The 18970-nt window shown below is 41.9% G+C and overlaps 1 protein-coding gene and 1 long non-coding RNA gene across 2 annotated transcripts in view; both read right to left on the bottom strand.

Annotated features, from left to right (window-relative positions):
• LOC143896059 (uncharacterized) overlaps positions 1-11994 on the bottom strand; it is an 87835-nt gene extending 75841 nt beyond the window's left edge. The window contains exons 1-2 of the long non-coding RNA XR_013256548.1: positions 11742-11994; positions 11130-11176 (exon numbers count right to left, since the gene is read on the bottom strand). This is a non-coding gene — a long non-coding RNA (uncharacterized LOC143896059). The remainder of the gene's footprint in view (positions 1-11129; positions 11177-11741) is intronic.
• The window catches only part of Gas41 (YEATS domain-containing protein 4 Gas41), a 232870-nt gene that overhangs the window by 142003 nt on the left and 71897 nt on the right, over positions 1-18970 (bottom strand). The window lies entirely within an intron of this gene.

Raw genomic sequence — 18970 nt, 5'->3', positions numbered from 1 at the left:
AATTTTTCATTCGCTGGATCCACGATATTCTAACAAAATTCTATTAAATAATATTTTACTCGAATTACTACTTTGAATTTTTATATGCCAAGAGCAATTGTATAAATAATATAATGTAAATTTTTAACAAATAAATTGTATTTTGTACAAAACATATGTATAAGTATAATAGTGCGTATGTAGAAAATGTTTTCTGTAGTTATGTCTTGTATACTTACGAGTGTACTTTATAATGCTATTGTTTCGTAAGTGTCCAAGAAGGAGATATGCCCAACAGCCATCGGAAGGCGGACAGAATTTGAAGCGAGGCGCCGTCTCGCACGAGCTAAATTTCGGGGGCGGCACAATCGCGCCTTCGGATCCTTTAATTAATCGTAAAGCCTAATGGCCTGCGAGAATAAAGTTCCTGCCCAGGTTCGCGGTATCACGAGAAACAAAGAAAAAGGAGAGGCGAGGAAGAAAAAACGGGCGACGAGAGAGAGACTGCGTTTCTTCGCCGACGCTCTTATTCGTGCTGTCGGTGTCGAGGGTGGAGCGTAACATCGGGCAATATAACCGACTGTTGTCGTTCTCCACCCCAAGAAGGATATTTGTGTTGTCTAACCCCTTTAGGGACGGCTGGCAATGAGGCTAATAGACACGTACAAGTCGTAAAAAGCGCTCTCTCAAGTCCGTAAAGTTAAATGTGAGGAAGCCCATGGATGGAAAGCGTGAAGCTTCATCTAAAGGTACACATATACCTAAGTGTACTGAAGAAAAGAGGACGGGAGGGGGAGATATTTCTTTACAAATATGGTATGGTAAACGTTCCTGTATCTTCTTTTAACACTATAAACTTAGACTGACAGACTCACTATTATTACGTGGCAAAATTATGGAGAGCAGTGCTTCTTTAAAGTTTCTCCCTTAGAGTAACCAGCTCGCTTGTTCGTGTAAATGACTTACAGTCAATGCACACGAAAAATTACTTTCGCGTTCTCGAAGACGTTTTCTTGAAATGAAGTTTAGAGAATACGCTACGTCATCCTCATAAAGGTGAAAGTCTACCGGAGAATAAGAATTTACGGGTAGCGACGGAAAGAAAGAGAGAGAGGTCTTTCGCGAGAACACGGAGATAAGCTACCCTCGAGCGCCTCGTTTCGAGGGTCGACGTTCGCAAGCAGTTAATTAAAAAGCAACGAAGTCGAATTATTTTCCTCGAGACGAAAGCAAGTGGGGAAAAGTTTCACACGGGGGAATGGTAGAACTTCGTATGTAATCAAGGGCATGATACGAAAATCTTCATTGTGACTAATCATCGCTCGAAGTATTTTCTTGGAGTGAAACGACTCTTTGCAGAATTCAATTCCATTAATTACCGAAGCAATATTAAAAGTTTATATTACGGTTTTGGTAAAAAGACCCATTATCTATAAAAGCTAAGCGTTTCAATTTCCTGATTAGATAACTGGCACAAAAATTCAGCTTCAAAAATAAATAAGTAAATTAATTTTCTACAAATTTCTTTACTTTACATTGTAATAATTATTTTAAATCTTGATGCTCAGGTTGATAATTTGGTAATTTGGTCATTAAGAAAATTAAACTTGTGTATACATTTCTCCGAATTTCATTATTTTACTGACATATGGCGATTCGCACTTTATCCGATTCGGAGCCAATAAAATATCCAGCCGGGAGAATCACATTCCAAAGAAGCGGGTGTCCGGTATCTCATGTTTTCACGACGTTTCTCATTGTGATGCACCCCCGGTCGGCCGAAACACAAGTCATGCACTTCATCGCCCGTTTCAATTCATCGGTGCGGTTATTTAATCAAACATCTCTCCCGGCGCTGGTGCTAAACGTCGGAGGGTGCGACCCTTTTCGAGCAAAGCGGCGCGGCTGCGAGAGGAAGCCGGGGACGAAAACCATTTCGTCCGCAGAATCCGACCTTCGTGCTATTCGGCATTTCGCACCCCCGCGCGTCGTCACGAGTAGGATGGCCCCCGGTAAAACGGCCCGATAACGTCGGATCACGATACAACACTTACTTTTCCGACTATTTGTCGGGATTTGCTCCAGGGGGGGCTCCCGGTATAGCTTCGCGCGCGTATTCATCTCGACGCCACAAGACAATATGCCGTCAATCGACTCGCAAGAGGGTCCCCTCTTGTTTCTTCTGTTTGTATTAAGTGAAAACCTTCGTTCGACTGACGATCTCTTCGCACGAAATGACAAAGCAGCATTTACGCATCTATTATCGCGACTACCGGGATTACGATAATCGAAGAGTCAACCAGAAAAATAACTCTTTACACATAAAACTATAAAAGTTTAATCGTTTCATCTGACCTATAGATTTAATTGTTATCTATTTTCATCATATAAGTATTCTGTTTGTTATACAATCTCTATTTTTAACAACCATTAAAAACTTAAGACTCGTAAAGAAATAAAAAGTTACAATTTTGCAATTTGAATCTTCAAAATTTAAGATTCGTTTTTTTTTTAATTGTTTAAATATTTTATCTCCGAAAACAAACGGCTGCAATAAAATACGCGTTTTACTGGTTCGTAAAGTACTCGCGTTCTATTTTTAAATCCCGGAACGTATTCGCGCGCAGTTTCCTCGGTATATTTTTACGGCGTGGTATATTTTCTCGAGTCGCGAGACGTCAGCTCGTCTATAACGACATTTCGGCAGGTTTCCTCTCGCATCGCCGTCGTGACATGACAAATGCGAGAAACGGACGCGCTTGAAACGCGGGCAGAGGAATGCGTCGTGTCTCGGAGGTGAGAGTTTAATGTGTACCTGTCAACGGGCCTTTGAAGGTGGATCGCGCGGGGCTTCGCGCCGTCTTTTAACGATCGCGGACCACCTTGGCACTCGCGTCAGAATCCACCAGGAAGTCGGCCTCACTTGTCGAATCGTTCGTTACCAGTCATTAGCTATATGCTCATAAATGTATATAGGCATCAATAAGAAGACGCCGTCAGCAGCGCGATCATTTCTCATAGCGGATCGGGACATAAATATCGGACTGCAGTGATCAGCGATCGCATTAATCGTGCGCTCTCGTTCTCGCGGGCCGGAATTATAACGATTACCGGCTTAATAAGATCAATGCGCGGATAATGATTCTGTTAGCTGTGAAACGTTCAATACCCGAGTATGTTAGACGTAAAAGGCTCGTAGAACGGATGCCGTTTGCGAGTAAATGTAAGTATCATGTGATCAGCATCAATAAAATGATTTAGACATATATAAAATTTTGTATCTATCTCACTTAGAACAGTGACATGGTATCTCCACCATTTTATTACGAAATAACATGGATGATTGCGATAAAATTTCCAATAATTAACATAAAGTACGACGTCACACGTTTACTCAGATTAAATTGAGTTTAACGTGCGGTAACCACACGTTAGCCACGTTTAGCCACAATGAGCAAGGATTAATGGCTTTGGGATAAAATAGACGAGAGCGTCGGTACGATCGCAAGACGGATCGCGAGTCCCGGCTTCAAGAACTTCTAAGGCAGACTTGGAGATATTCAGGGTCGAACGAAGTCGCGTGTAATATAATCGACGCGTTCTCAATGGGCACGTCGCGCGTCGCGGCGAAATTAAAGCGCGCCGCGCCAGTGTCCGCGCGCTCGGCTTTGCATACGTCGAAAGCCGCATCGGCGAGCCCGGCGAGAACTCGGCGCGGGTCAGCGACGAGATTCCCGTACCACGAGGTCGTGCAAAACCAGTGCGATTTCCATCGATAATTTATGGCGATTATTATTTTCATGCGCTCTCGCGCGCGCGCGATGGTTTGGCGCAGGGGTGGAGAAGGACCTCGGGTGAATCAGATTTATCGCCGGTTTCTGAGTTATAAGGTAGTATATAGGAACCGAGTCTGAGGCTCGTAAGTCATGCCGACGTACCGTACGCGAACATGTCGTGTACATGTGTGCGCGCGCGTCTTTACCGCGGAGAAACGACGACAGAGAATCCGCGGCGGAGGCAAGGAGCCCCTTTGTTCTTGATTGCTGACTGTCGTGCTTATAATTAGTAACGGATCGCATCGCGCGTTTGTGAGCATGGCCCTTCGTGTGCACGACGTACGCGAACAGAAACGTATACATCCCAGTGACATCTCTGATGAAATAAAGCTTCATTCCCTCCCAAGCGATTGTGCAGAATAATCATGGTTAAAAATATTCGACATTTTTCTAATTTTATATATAGAGGAATAGAATGTACTTTCCTCTGTAATTACATACTTTTTGGCATTTTTAAATGTTGTCATCATCGATTCCTACGAGAGAATATAATAGTTCCAGCGGTGATGGATCCGAATATTTCACTTTCGCGATTATAATGTATAGTATCTACTACATGCGAGGAAAATATTTTTAGAATCCAAAAATTAGACATGCCTTTTTTTAGCAGAAATGAATAAGAGATGCAGAACTTTATCTTGTGCAGAAATTTAGTATATAATTTATTTTTTCGAGAGAAAGGTATACTTCCGTGGAAAATCGAAGTCGAGAAGTATGTAGCCGCAGGTAAGAGCGAAGTCTTGTTGGAAGATTAAGAAAGGGTAAGTCTAGTATTACTAGTTGCACGTGACGTCCAGCATGTATAGGTATCATACAATACTTTACATGTATACATATTACATATAACGTAAATTATTCATTGTTGGTTATCGGAAATGATCTTTGAATTCTTGCCATCCTCTAAGCTGGTAAATTAATCCTTGTTTTCACTTTTGTTCCACTGAAAAAGGATATGTGTATACGCAAAGGGTAATATACACAAATCATTTTGTTATTAATAAAGTAACAACTAAAGTAATCAATAATTGTTCGTTGCATTTCTCGAAATCCTGCATTGAGCTTTACGATCAAGAGTAAGGCATTGGAAAGTCTCAGAAGACGAAGTTCGAAAGAAACCCGAGACACGCTGCGTACTACGCGGCTCGTGTCGTGAGAAATTGTAGATAATTACTCAACGAAAGAAAGGTACAGCGTTACGCAACAAAGCGTTCGTTCCTACTCAAAAATACGCACGTACTTCCACGCGGACAAATTACCGCGGAAGCTGTCGACTTGCCTCGAGCAAGGCAGACGAAGACAAGAATTTTCCTTTCAGAGAAAAATAGGATTGCGAGGAAGTTGCAGCGGTCGAACCTAAGAGAGAAAGAGAGAGAATAAGAGAGAATAAGAGAAAGAGGAGTTAGGTGGTGTGCATCGCTGTTGAGAAATCGCAGAGCGGATGAAGGGAGGAGAGGTCTAACTTTACGAGTCGGCGAAGTGTAAGTTATTGTTTATGGGTGCGACCGAGATGATCTATCGCGATGGTTGCCGGGCCACGATAGCGCGCCCGGCGCAAAACGTAACCGCCGCGACCCGCCGCGCTTAACCCCATTACAGAGTCACCGATGCCGGGACACGATCTCAAATACACACTCCCGAGGGCTGCTTCTTATCAGGGGAAGAACAGTCGTACACACCGGGAACATAGTCATTAATCAGCAGGAATATCGCGCTTTCTACCGTCGACGAACTCTTGATGTAAGACGCGGGCGTATACGCACTTTACGCTTCTACAAAAGGCATTTCACCAGCGGAATCATATCGGTAAATTGCTGATGTTCAGATACGCGACGCTACGTTTATACGAATACCAACTGGAAATTTCCATACCGATCTTTTGTATCACCTCGTTCATTTGGGCAAAAATAAAAGACGATAGAGTAGACACGTACAGGAAGAACATTTACTTATACAACTATATCGTAAACGGTTACGGAAAGAGAGATTTTAAAGAAATTATTGTTTAATACATATATCACTTTTTTCCCTAATTTAAGAAAGGTACGACCTTTCTATGCTTCTGTTATTTCGAGCGGAATGTAAATGGCGCATCGTCAATCGAACGTACCGGGTACTGAAGAACAATCTCGTCATGCTCGTTCGTTTTAAAGTAACGAAAAGTCGTTAACCGTGCCAACATGAAAATGGCTTCGGGGAAGAACAATTGAGGCCACCGCGGAGCACACGGGCTTCTTTCGATTCGCGGGGCCCGAAAAAGATAGGGGGACGAGGACATAATGCTGCCGGTCTTAGGTACGCGCGACGCACACACAGGCCGGTGATCGAAGCGCAAGACCCTGTTCGTGGCTGATGCCTGCTCCGGTTTTCGCGGACGCTTCTTGCTCGCGGAATTCGCCGTACGTTCCCCAGATGACAGCCGAACGCTTTTATTACCCGTAATCGGCAGTACTTAAGGCTCGTTCACTCGCGCGATAACGCGCGGCGCCTTGAAAGAAATGCCAACTCCCCCCCCCCTCTTAATTCATGCCGGTGTCCGCGAGGAAAGCACGACCGCTCTGGCCGCGACGCATTCCTTACATCGACCATTAATCCCGCGCGATGCTACGCGATGACGTCGTCGCACGATAACGATTGTTAACAAGAAAATCAATATATTGTACAAATACTAATTTATTTAGTAATGTGCTCGTTGAATTTTATTTCGGAGCTATATAGATTTTGTTCAGATGTTTCTGGATGAACAGTTAGTTTTGTTATATATTTTTTAGACAGCAGTTTTTGGCCGAAGCCAGATGTAGCGCGAAACTTTCTATAATCTTTGAAGGAATAAAAACAGAGGATAGTTTTTATATTATTATACATATTATATATTTATTTGTTTCAAATTATTATATCTCTCCACAAGGCTCGAAGAGGAACATCTCCCATGTCCACTCACATACAATCCATAGGATACTTCTCGCAGATAAAGGACTTACGCTCTCGACAAATATCGTCGCAGGCAGCTTTTCGTGGGGGAGGAAAGGGGGGGTGCGGGATGCCACGCGTTCTCACGAAGATCTAACGGGTGGCGCGACGGATCGCGCATTCCTGCGTCCGGTGCATCCCGCACGACGGGCGGGCAAACGGGGATCAGGAGGGGTGGGTGCATAGGGGGAGGAAGGAATATATACGGGAGGGGGGAGGCGGGTACGTAACGGAATGAGATTTCGCGTGTAGCAATATTTAATAAGGTCCTTAGCGAGGAAGCCACCGAGGGGTATAATAGCGAGAGATGGGTGTTGTGAACGCGTCAGCGGAATGGGACCACCCAACTGGACCCCGTGCCAGAGGCCCCGGCATACACGCGTGCGCGTACGTACACACGCGCGGTCGGCGGTAACCCGTGGAACCCATGGGGTCCCATGGATCACTTCGCGTCATCCAGCTCTCCCTCTCCCTTTCTTTCTCTTTTCTCTCTTCTTTCATCTAATCCTCGCTCTGGGGAATGTCACCGAAGTCACCTAAGTCGGTAGCCGAATTGTTTCCATGCAAACGAAACGGGCAGCGATTAAGAAAGCGTCTGACTATATACGAGCCCCGGAATGCCGGGCGGCTTGAACGGAAAGGGACTTATCGAGGTGTCCATCTTCGTTCTCTTTTTCTGCCTTCGTTCGTTTTGTAGAGCAAAGCTTACACGGCGCTCGCCCCGGGAACCGCGTCAACGTGAAGCTCTCGTGTGGCGCAACGTGGGAAATTTGAATATTGCTGGTAAATATAGAATTCGAGCATGTGAGCCAAAATTTATTTGCGCAGCGAGAAGCATTATGTTCTTCGTCGCATTTATCCTTTTTAGTATTATTTCTTTTATTAACAGCCGTAATTGTAATGATCACCACGATCATAATTGTAGATAAGCATTAAAAATTCCGTTATTTGCAATCGTGCACATACAAATTCTTGTTTCAACAAATTTAAATGCTTAGATTTTACTACTTACTATAATATAAATATTGTACATCAAGAATTAGTAGGTATTTTGATGCTGCGTAAGTTAAAGCGCGATCATTAATTCGTTGTATCATGCAATTTAATAGATTGAATTTTACAGGAGCTGGAGAGAGCTCGCTTTCGCCGTTTACATGCCACTTCGGGAACATTTATAGCGGTCGTTAACGCGGATGATTATAAATACGTCGCAAAATGCAAGTGGACATCTTTATTTGACTTGCAAATGCATTTATTCAATCTTAATCTCTGCAGCGCGGCGATTAGACGTGAGAAGTGTGATCACCGCGTAGCTAATTTATTGGATATATAAGCAATGTGCCCCATCGATGAATATTTATAATGCGAATATTATGCGTTGCATTATCAAACAATTCTATGTCTCGAGAGCTTTATTACGAAGGAGTATTAAGTCAGTTACGACATACGAAAGAAAATAACTGCCTTAAATTTCGGCGTACTTGCAAGCTTTCAAACTTCGTTTCGGAATGTCGAGACCCAATAAATGTCGAACATTCTCCGTTTTCTTTTTTTATAGAAACACAATTTACACGTTCCGGCCACTTTATTCTAGCGATTTTAACGTAACTTGCGGTACACTGCGTATATAGAACATCGTAAAAGTTTCACGTATAATCTATCGGGTTATCCTAAGCATCTCATGTTGCAGCTTTTAAAAGAACGCGTGGTATCCGGTTTTCTCTCTTCATCTCTCTCTCCCCGTAACAGGTTGTCCCGTAAAATCAGGGCCGTGCGGCGATCAAATTTGAAAATCTAAATCCGCCGTACAGTTATGATTTCAGCCACTCGCAATTAAGGATCGATATAGTGCGACGAAGTAAGACATTACCGTATCGAAAACGAATTCTGTCCGCGGCGGTTTTAGATCGATAACTTTAACGACGCCAAAGTCCCCGAGCGGAACGTGTCGGTCTCTCAGGAACGTCTCTCGGCAGCGCATGCCGTATGCCGGTAATTAAACAGAAAATGAACGTTAATAAATTCTCATGAACGCCGGTCGGTCAGATCCGCCGTCGTAAAATGCACCGTGGGAAGAGGGATGCACTTTCTTTCTCGGTGATACTCTTTAAACCGTGTGCGCGATTAAATTTTTATCGCGCGCATGAATTATCCCGCTCCCGGTGATCTTTTCCACAAATTACTTATATATATATATATATATATATATATATATATATAAGTTATATATTTATATAACTTTTAAATACCTGCGTCTCCGCGGCGGAAATTTTGTTCCAGGAAACGTGTCGAACTAGAACGTCGAGCCTGACTGTGCGCAGAAAATGTTATTTGCGAAATTAGATGTATATATACCTCAAGTCAAAATTCGAAATTGATTGCTATTATTTTGTAGTTAGCAAATTTGATAAATGATCAAAAGAGAGTTTTGCGCTGATTCAAGTAAATCAGATTATAGCAAATAGTATTACGTTGAATCTATTCATAAGATTTTCACGCACAATACAGAAATCATCGTGACAAAGTTTCCGAAAAAAGATAATTAGTGCAATATTTAACGAAGTTCCAAGTTTTCTTTACTGTGACACAAAGACATATCTTCTGATCAACACTTGTTGCACGGTACCGCCTATTTTACATTTATTATTAGAAATCGAGTTAGAAATATTGATTTTATAATTACTGTATAATAATTGTTATATGTTTATTATTAGAAATATTGATTTTATATTTGCTGTATAATAATTGTAATATGTGATGGAATTTATATCAGGTAATAATTATAGAATTATTCAGGTAAATTAGCTTTTCGAGCAAAAATCACGAATTGAGAAGCACTGCGCTAGATAAGACGAAGCTATCGTCAAATTTATGCAAGAATCGTACGAGGAACGTAACGATGAAGGCTTTTTTAAGCCGCACGGTGCGAAAACTATCCGCATCACGGAATTTCACTTTTTCAACCGTTCTTATACAGACGTAGCGGCGGGGAAAGTGTTGCGCGTTTGCGTGATACGTTCATTATGCGTCTGGATAGGTGCAATCGGGTGCAATTGAAAATGTAAATGACGCTGGAATTAACAATTAGACACGGGATTGGGCGATTGACCGCACCGCGTAAACAATCAGCGACTACCGACGTGATAAATTTCGTCGCTGTAAATCAGCGGTTATGGTATCGTTGCACGTACTACGCGTACGCCCATAATAATTAAGCGACAAACAGAAGATTGGCTACCTGATTACCGCGCGCTGTTCGCTGAACATCGATCGATCGTCAACCACCGATGTCAGAATGGACCGCGGCAACATGAGTGGAGTGCAGTGAGGATGAAGTCTACAGCCAAGAAAAGAACTTACTTATTTTATTTTACTTCTTTTAAGTAAGTTTTCTTACAACAAAGAATATTTTCTTACTAACAGTTTCCGAATATCTTGACACAAGTCTTTGAAAACTAGAATATTGTTTTGAGTATATGTAATGCTTAATTATAAGCATTAATGGCTTTATCGGTAGATTTGCAGATTAAGTATTTGGTATGCTTATATATTCACCAATCTACCATAAAGTCATTGCAAGAATTACATTTACTCAAAACAATATTCTTGACTTGTGCCAAGAATATATTTGAAATTAGTAAGAAAATAATCTTGTAAGAAAACTTACTTAAAAAAAAAAAAAAATAAGTAAGTGCTTTTCTTGGCTGTAGAATACTTATTTTTCTGTATGTAGACTGACTGGACACATCAAACCATGATTTTATAGTGATCAATCAGGATATACCGGAGAAGCCGCGGTCCCATTTAGGTATATCACTATCAGTAGGTATCACTGTCACTGAATGCTCATACATCGAAAAAAAGAATGTTCTTGATTTGAAAATATTTTTAGTTTTAACGTGGAAATCTTGAAATGAGATTATATTGCGTTAAACGCAAAAAACGTGATTGAATGAAGTTATTTATATAGTTCAACCGAGAAAAAAAAGTTAAAATAAAAAATTGAAATTCTTATAAGAAGATTATAGTGATCTTATATACAAAACAATATATAATCTTTTTATTTCTACATTTTTTCTTAGTTGAATTATATAAATGACTCATTCAAGCAAGTGTTGTTCGTTTAACGCAATAGAATCTCACTTCAAGATTTCCACATTAAAACTAAAGATATTTTTAAATCAAGAATATATGTATCTAATTTTTCAAGGCAATAGATTATATACAATATAATATATTAGGTTTTTGTAATCTCATACATACATTTCATTTATGTTTGTAGTATAATTTTTATGAATCCATTGCCTCGACATTTAAATAAAAAAAAAAAGAAAAAAAATAACTCACCGGCCGATGCGCAACAGCGGAGTTGTAAGTCGTAACCCTGCGTTGATCTGTAACATAAAAATATTTTTACATCAAAACAAGATCCTGCAAGATAATATAATTAATACTTGAAGAAAATAATTATCGCGCCCGTTAAATTTTTAAAATATTATTTCAACAGATATATTTGATTTTAAAATGCTTAGTAACAATCGCCGCCACCGTAAAGCCGCTGCATATTTCCGTATTATCTCGTTCACATAATTAATCCGCGAAAAATCCTCTAAGTAATGGGAGCTTTCCAGCAAGTGACACAAGTCGACACAAACGTCATTCTATCTTTATTTTTCGGCAATGAGTAACAAAGACAAAACGATATTTGTGTCGCTTGCTGGAAAGCTCCCATTACGACCGTGCGAGTACTGCGAGTATAGGAAAGCCGCGATGTTCACGACGTAATTTCTTCCCGCATATATATATATGCCGGAGATCGAACTCCGAAATTGCGCCGGAGTTAAGTAAACCTCGAACGAGTATCGCGTAACAGGCGAATCAAGTGGCGCTTGAGAAAATGGCGAAATCCGTCACACAGAGAGAACAGCAAAATATATTAAACAAATAAGAATCACTCACCTCACGGTTGCTCCGCCGTCGCCCGATGCCTCCCAGACCTCCTCCTCCTCTCCATTGTCGCATCTCCATCGACGCACTCACTCGCGACGTTCATGCGTGAAAAGGAAAATATCGTCACTTTACGATCGCGCGACACTTTGCACGGCACTCCCGGCTCCCGGTATTAGGCTGCGTTCGGAAACGTCACACGTCACCCGGTGTACACACGGGTATACCTTCTAACTCGCTGAGATAGAAAGAGAAGGGAAAGGGAGAGTATATATACTCGTGCGTGCACTCGGGTGACGTTTCCGAACGCAACCTTAATCTCGCGACGCGGCGCGTACCTACTTTGTTACACGGCGACGGAAGAATTATGGCGGAGAAGCTACGAACAAAGCTATACGATCCGATCGACACCCATAACGTTCCGCAGAGGCCGCAAGTAGAGGCTAACATGGCGGAGAGAATTTCGTAAATCGCGCAGCCAACTTCACTCGTCACTTTCGCCAGGAGCAACTGTCGCGTCGCGTAGCAAGGATGCTACACTTTGGGCCGGTATCCATAAGTCAGATCTTATCTCAAGACCGTCGGCTCCGTGATTGGTTAATGACATCTTCAGATTGTACTTTAAGACGGTCTTAAATATAAGAACCGACTATGAATACCGGCCTTGCTGCTTACTGTGAGGCGATTTTAGTTAACTGCGATTAAATCCTCGATTTATGAACATTCACATTCGTGTCTACGTTCCCCACGATCACCAATAAATATCGCCAAATATTAAAACACAATTAAATACAAAGTTAAACGTACAACGTTAAGGGCTATCGCACACAAAATTGCATAGACTGCATAAGCATATAGCATATATCATAAGACCGCTGGACGAAAGGCCATTGCACGCACAAAATAAAACCGCTAAACCAATGAGCATCCAGCATAAAGTCGGTATATTAATTTACCGATAAGATGCTCATTGGTCCAGCGTTCTTATGCTACGCTTGTGCAGCCTATGCAATTTTGTGTGCAATGGCCTTAATGAATATCTTATGTAAATCAATATAAAACGAATTTATGCTGGATGCTCATTGGTTTGGCGGTCTCATGCTACGCTTATGCTACGCTTATGCCAAGCAATGCATTTTGTATTTTGTGTGCGATGGCCTTAAGGGGATCCTAAAGACGTTTGTATTACCGACCGAACTCTATGGCTGCCCTTGTATAGACAATGATGAAAGACAAGGATATAGACATGGTTATAGGTTATAATTTCTTCGAAGCTCTCATTTTTATTCCAGGCTTTCAATCTCAATTTCAAAGGTATGTACGTTATTGTTTGTGCACGTCTTCCGAAGGGTGGGAACATTTCATTTCGTACATATTGCTTATACAACTGTTTATATTAAAAATTAAGGTAACAGCATTTTTAATTTTTTTCAATTATTACTAATTATTTTACATTCCCACCCTTCATTAGTACCTATACTTTACTCCTGTAAAAGGATTTTGCGATCTATAAAGCCGTTTCAAAATTAGACCTTTGACTGTAATTGTCGGTAATTGAGTCACTTTAGCATCCCCTTAATAGAGAAGCTGTGATCTCTGTGATCGCTAATTAAACACATATCGGCCATATTGCGGCGTCACTCGATGTAGGGTCCGCTTCGTAATATCCTTTATCCGTGTGTTCTGAAAACTTTGTTCCGAAGCCGTGCGACACGACGCGAGACCCGAGTCAAGATGACGGTTATGAGAAAAGCGAGACCGAAAGAATGTAATCGAAAGTAAGTATTGTCAAATGCGATATACCTCGGTACCACGGTACCCGTATAAATTCCGAACATTCGATATTATCACAGTTTTCCGTAATCTGAATCGCCGGACCCGGCGATACTTGTTTCTTGTATCTTGTATTACTCCCCCCGCGAAGCACATATATTAAATGAACATTAATCACAGTTTTTCGTTAATCTGAATCTGAATAGTCGGACCCGGCGATTCGTGATGTATTTTATTTGTCGACAAGCTCTGTCAGGCGTACCGATTGGCTGTAAGACAGAGGATTTCTAGAAACTCGAGAACTTCTCTATCCTGCAACCAATTAACGTGCTTAAAAAATTTGTCGTACGGTACGACACATGAAATATAGCCTTATTACTCCGCGATGCGATCCGTGAGCGGCGCGAGCAACGACGTTAAAGCGGGTCGCGGCTCGCGGCGTCGCGGGCGCCGCGCGCCGCGATAAACAACAGGAGCGGGGGTAGAGTGGGGGTAGGCTGACGTAAGCACACGGAACAGACCGAGCGCGCGCGGCGTGCCTAGTCACTTTGTCCTCGCTCTGTCCCCGCTACGCATACCGCGGCGCTCGCGACTCGCGCCCGCGCCTCTCTTCCCCTCTGACGTCGTTGCTCTTGGTTGTTCTTTGCTCTCGGACGGAGCACATCGCACATCGCGCATCGCGGAGTAATGCAAGATACGAGTAACAAGTATCGCCGGGTCCGGCGAATTTATACGAGTAGTGGAGCACCGAGGTATATCGCGTTTGACAATACTGACTTTCGATTACATTCTTTCGGTCTCACTTTTCTCATAACCGTCATCTTGACTCGCGTCTCGTGCCGTGTCGCGCGGCTTCGGAATGAAGTTTTCGGAACACGGATAAATTACTCAATTAACGATCGCAGTCTCTATTAACGTCGGCGTCGTACGATTTACGTTAACTTCGTATTTGATCGTGTCTCGAAATCTGGCGATCGTGGGTGATATAGACACGGTGTTCATAAATCGATGATTTAATTGTAGTTAATCAAAATCGGCTGACAAGCAGCAAGTAGCGTCCTCGCGTCGCCTCGCGACGCGAGACGCGACGGCTGAAGTTGGCTCCGAGTGAAGTTGGCCGTGCGATTTACGAAATTCTCTCCGCCATGTTATCGTCTACCTGCGGGACATTACAGGTGTCGATCGGATCGTGTAGCTTATCGTGACTTCTCTGCCGTAATTCATTCGTCGCCGTGTAACAAAGTATGCGCCGCGTTGCGCGAGATTAATTCCGGGAGTGCCGTGCAAAGTGTCGAAAGTGTCGCGCGATCATAAGCGACGATATTTTCGCTCGCGAACGTCGCGAGTGAGTGCGCCAACGAAGATGCGACAACGAAGGAGGATCGAGGAGAGGGCGACCGCGGAGCAACCGTAGGGTAAGTAATTATTATACTTGTTTCTTATATATTTCGCTGTCCTGTGACGGACTTTCTCAAGTGCCACTTGATTCGCCCATACGTGGATACTCAGGCTGCGTTCCGATATTCACTGTCAGTACCGAAAATCTACAGTGTACGTTACGTAATTAAAGTAATCGTTCGCCAGTATTCGTTATTCGAGGTTTAACTCCGGCGCAATTTCGGAATTTCGGAGTTCGATCTCCGGCATACGCGCGAGAAGAGAATTACGTCGCGAATGTCACGTCTCTCATCTTATTCGCACGGTTGTAATATTATTTGTAATACGATTTTCGCGGATTAATTATGCAAAGTCAACGCGGAAAACATAACAGCCGCTTGCGCGCGGCGTCGGCGTCGGCGGCCGCGATTGTTTCTTGCATTTAAAAATGAGATATCTGTTAAAATTACGTTTTAAAAAATTTACGGCGCGATGTAATTATTTACTTCAAGTATATTGATTATCTTGGACATTGTTTTAATACAAAAATATTTGTATGTTTCAGATGAACGCAGTATTACAACTCCGCTGCTGCGCATCGGCCGGTGAGTGATTTTTTTTATTTAAATGTCGAGGCAATAGATTTGTAATATTATATTACAACCGCGAATAAAATGTATGTATGCAAAATGTATGCGAGATATTATAAAAAAGTCACGGTTAGTCTTTTCCTGACAATTATAGCACAGAGAAAAAGAAAATATTCTTGATTTGAAAATATCTTTAGTATCAACGTGGAAATCTTGAAATGAGATTATATTGCGTTAAACTTGCTTGAAGAGAACTTGCTTGAATGAAGTCATTGGTGCAACCGAGAAAAAATGTTGAAATGAAAAGTTGAAATTCTTATAAGAAGATATAGATTGTTTCATATATAAGTAAGATCGCTATAATCTTCTTATAAGAATTTCAACTTTTTATTCCAACATTTTTTTCTTGGTCGCACCGTATAATGACTTTATTCAAGCACGTTTTCTTCAAGCAAGTCGCAATATAATCTCACTTCAAGATTTCCACGTTAAAACTAAAGATATTTTCAAATCAAGAACATTCTTTTTTTTGTGTGTAGACATATCAAAATTTTTTAAATGATAATTAATGTTGCGGTAAAGTGTGTTACTGTATTACTGTATTCTTTATTACTTATTGTTAATCTCTTTATTGAAATCTCTTTATTATGAATATATTATTTATTCCTACGTTTATTGCAGAAAAAATTGAAACATTAAAGATTCAGAATATAAAAATATATTACAAAGAAACTATATTGTATTATAATCTATTGCCTCGAAGACTCTCTCTCTAGAACCTTATAGAAAATTTGTATTTTTATAATTTGTAATCCTCTGTCGACTTTGTTTACACAACGTTAAGAACGCTCAGTCATAGTGATACTTATGCAGTTTACGGTTATTTAAGTGCAACCACTAATGTGTAATTATATTCGTGTGACGGAATTAACGCGATCTTTAAATTATTTTCGATAACCAGACGCTTTTTGGAGAAAGAAGATCAAGCGTCTGATATATTACATATACCGAGTAACTTATAAGTATCTTCTTCTTCTTCTTCTGTGATTGGCCTTCAAGCAGTGCTGCTCCAAAAACGGCCAGGACGAAACTTATATAAGTATCAACGGCCGATCTCGAGGGGGTTGAGATAGAAACGGTAATCGGGTAGGAAAGGGGGGGGGAGAGAAAAAGGAAGCAAAGGAGAGGGATCGTAAGATCTTCACGGCGGCGACAATCTGTTGGGCGAAAGCGCTCGTCGGTCCTCGAGTTACGAAGTTAGATTCATCGAGCTCTGGCCCGCTCTCGCGAGGTAATGGCCGATTTTTTGCTCGATCCGGAGACACAGGCCGAACCGGGGGCTTTTATTGGGGCTTAAGCTGCCGGGAAAAGAAGGTGGCTTCGTGATAGATGCGAACGAACAACGGCTACATGGGTGGCCTGCACCGTCACACGCGGTGTACTAGCCACCCCGAAGACATTCGCCGCGAATGTGATACCAAATCGCGCGCCGCGCTTATATTCGATATGGCGAACGGTCGGGACGAGCGCGATTATTGTCTTCGACACTCGCGAAGACGCCGGCGCCCTCGCCTCGCGACGTTGCGTAATATCCGAGAGGTATCGACAAATCTCTCCAATGTAAACTGACTTCGCTAAAATTGGCTAAAATCTATACGATATTACGTTACTAATTTAGAGATACTGCCATTTTAGGAATATTACAGATAAACTTTAATATGAGAAACTTATAACGCAGCCCCGGTTTTTATAATACATATAATTGTAGATTGATCGTCATGCGTATTTATTTAATTGTAGATATGTCTTTGTATACGTTAGAGAACGATTCGCGACGCTCGTTCGCGATTTAATGACTTAAAAGAGTCTCGAGAGATAACGGCGGTCGCGCGCAAACGAGTTGCTGATCTCCGTGATTTTCCTCGCGGCTTTCTAATTCTGTTAAGGGATCTTTGTTATGTTTAAGCGAAAACAAGGTTGACGCGGGGACCAAGCGTGAAATTTAATGGGTCGAAAACCGCCAGTTATACCGCGGGAATCCGAGAACGGCATTCGCGGCGGGACTATGGGTGTATATTCCTTAAACACCGTGACCACGTTTCGCGAGGCGGCCACAAAAGCGAAGTATCGCGCTAACTGCACTTGAAACGCGTGAAAATGTCTGCAGCCGCTATGTTTACGATTACCGTCTCTCGTTTATTGTTCCTTTGAGAAGACACTTAACCCCGTGCGCCGCGGAGAAAATTGTAAACCGGAGAAAGATCACGCGCGCATCCGCGGCGTGTGCTTCGACGAAATTAAAAACTGTCGTTTCGTCACACTACCGCTTTTCTTGGCTTCTCATTATTCTCGCAGAATTTACACATATATGTATATTTAAATAGACATTGTATATGTGAAAATTATTAGTATTAGCAAGCACATAATCGGCTTTCGATACGTACAAATCTTTTCGTGCATGAGAAGTTGCTTTTACATTTTTAATAGTGTGATAAATTAATTATTTCTCAAACAAACAAGAAATAGGAACCAATCACGTACAATGCAGGAAATGTTTCTCAGATTTTGTATTAGAAATAATAATTTGATTTAATACGGAATCTTTTATCTACTTCAAATAATTTTCTTAAATATTAGATTGTACGTGGGTTGTACGTCTTATTCTGATCATCCTTAAATTATCACCTCATTTACTGCTCACTGCTTGTCAATCATCCAGTACTCATCCATCCGTCCTCATTTCTCAGATTGAAGTAAATATTGAGTACAGTTAATGAGACAGTAGCAAAACAAGTCACGTACGTTTTTAAGAGACGTTCTTCTCGGTAAAGTAATTTGTGCGTAATGTGAAAACATCGATTCGACAACGTTACGCGATATCACTCACGCGATCGTTATATCTTTTTCTCCCCCTCTCGCAACGTGGATTGCCATTTAATCACTGAACTGGCCTCCGGAAACACATGCAAGATGCGTATAATTATCACGTTTACGTTACATATGTGCTTCGAAAGTGTACAACGGCGGTTGTGACACGGTCACTTCATATTTAACGCATCGGGATCATTTACATCGTACAGTCGCAATTTTATTGCAATTGCTATTGCAATTTTTGACGTATCTATTCTACATAATGTGTTTGTATAATAGAATGTACGTAATTGATCGTTTTCTTATGCCGGCCGAGACGTCGACTCTGTCTGTTTCGTTCCACGTGTGGGGCACGCGGGCCACCCGCGAATTGAGGTGATACAGAAGGACGAAGGGCGAGCAAGGACGCGTATCGAGGAATCTTCTCCTCCGACTGCCCGCGGCGTGATTTTGTCGCATCATTATCGTGACCGACATCGCCGAACTATATATACGACAGTCGACAGACCCGCTAACGATTTCCGAGTGACTCTGGCCTTTCCTACTATTTCGCTTTCAAATCGTTCGACCGCGATGCGCTCGATTACGCCGATCTATCGAGTACAGATTATTAGGGAGAATATTGTGTAG

Source organism: Temnothorax americanus, unplaced genomic scaffold (genome assembly GCF_048541705.1).
Source record: "Temnothorax americanus isolate GAGA-0224 unplaced genomic scaffold, ASM4854170v1 Scaffold1, whole genome shotgun sequence".
Classification (NCBI taxonomy): Eukaryota; Metazoa; Arthropoda; class Insecta; order Hymenoptera; family Formicidae; genus Temnothorax; species Temnothorax americanus.
The sequence above is the reverse complement of the archived record's forward strand: the minus strand, read 5'-3'. Positions and strand labels throughout refer to the sequence as shown.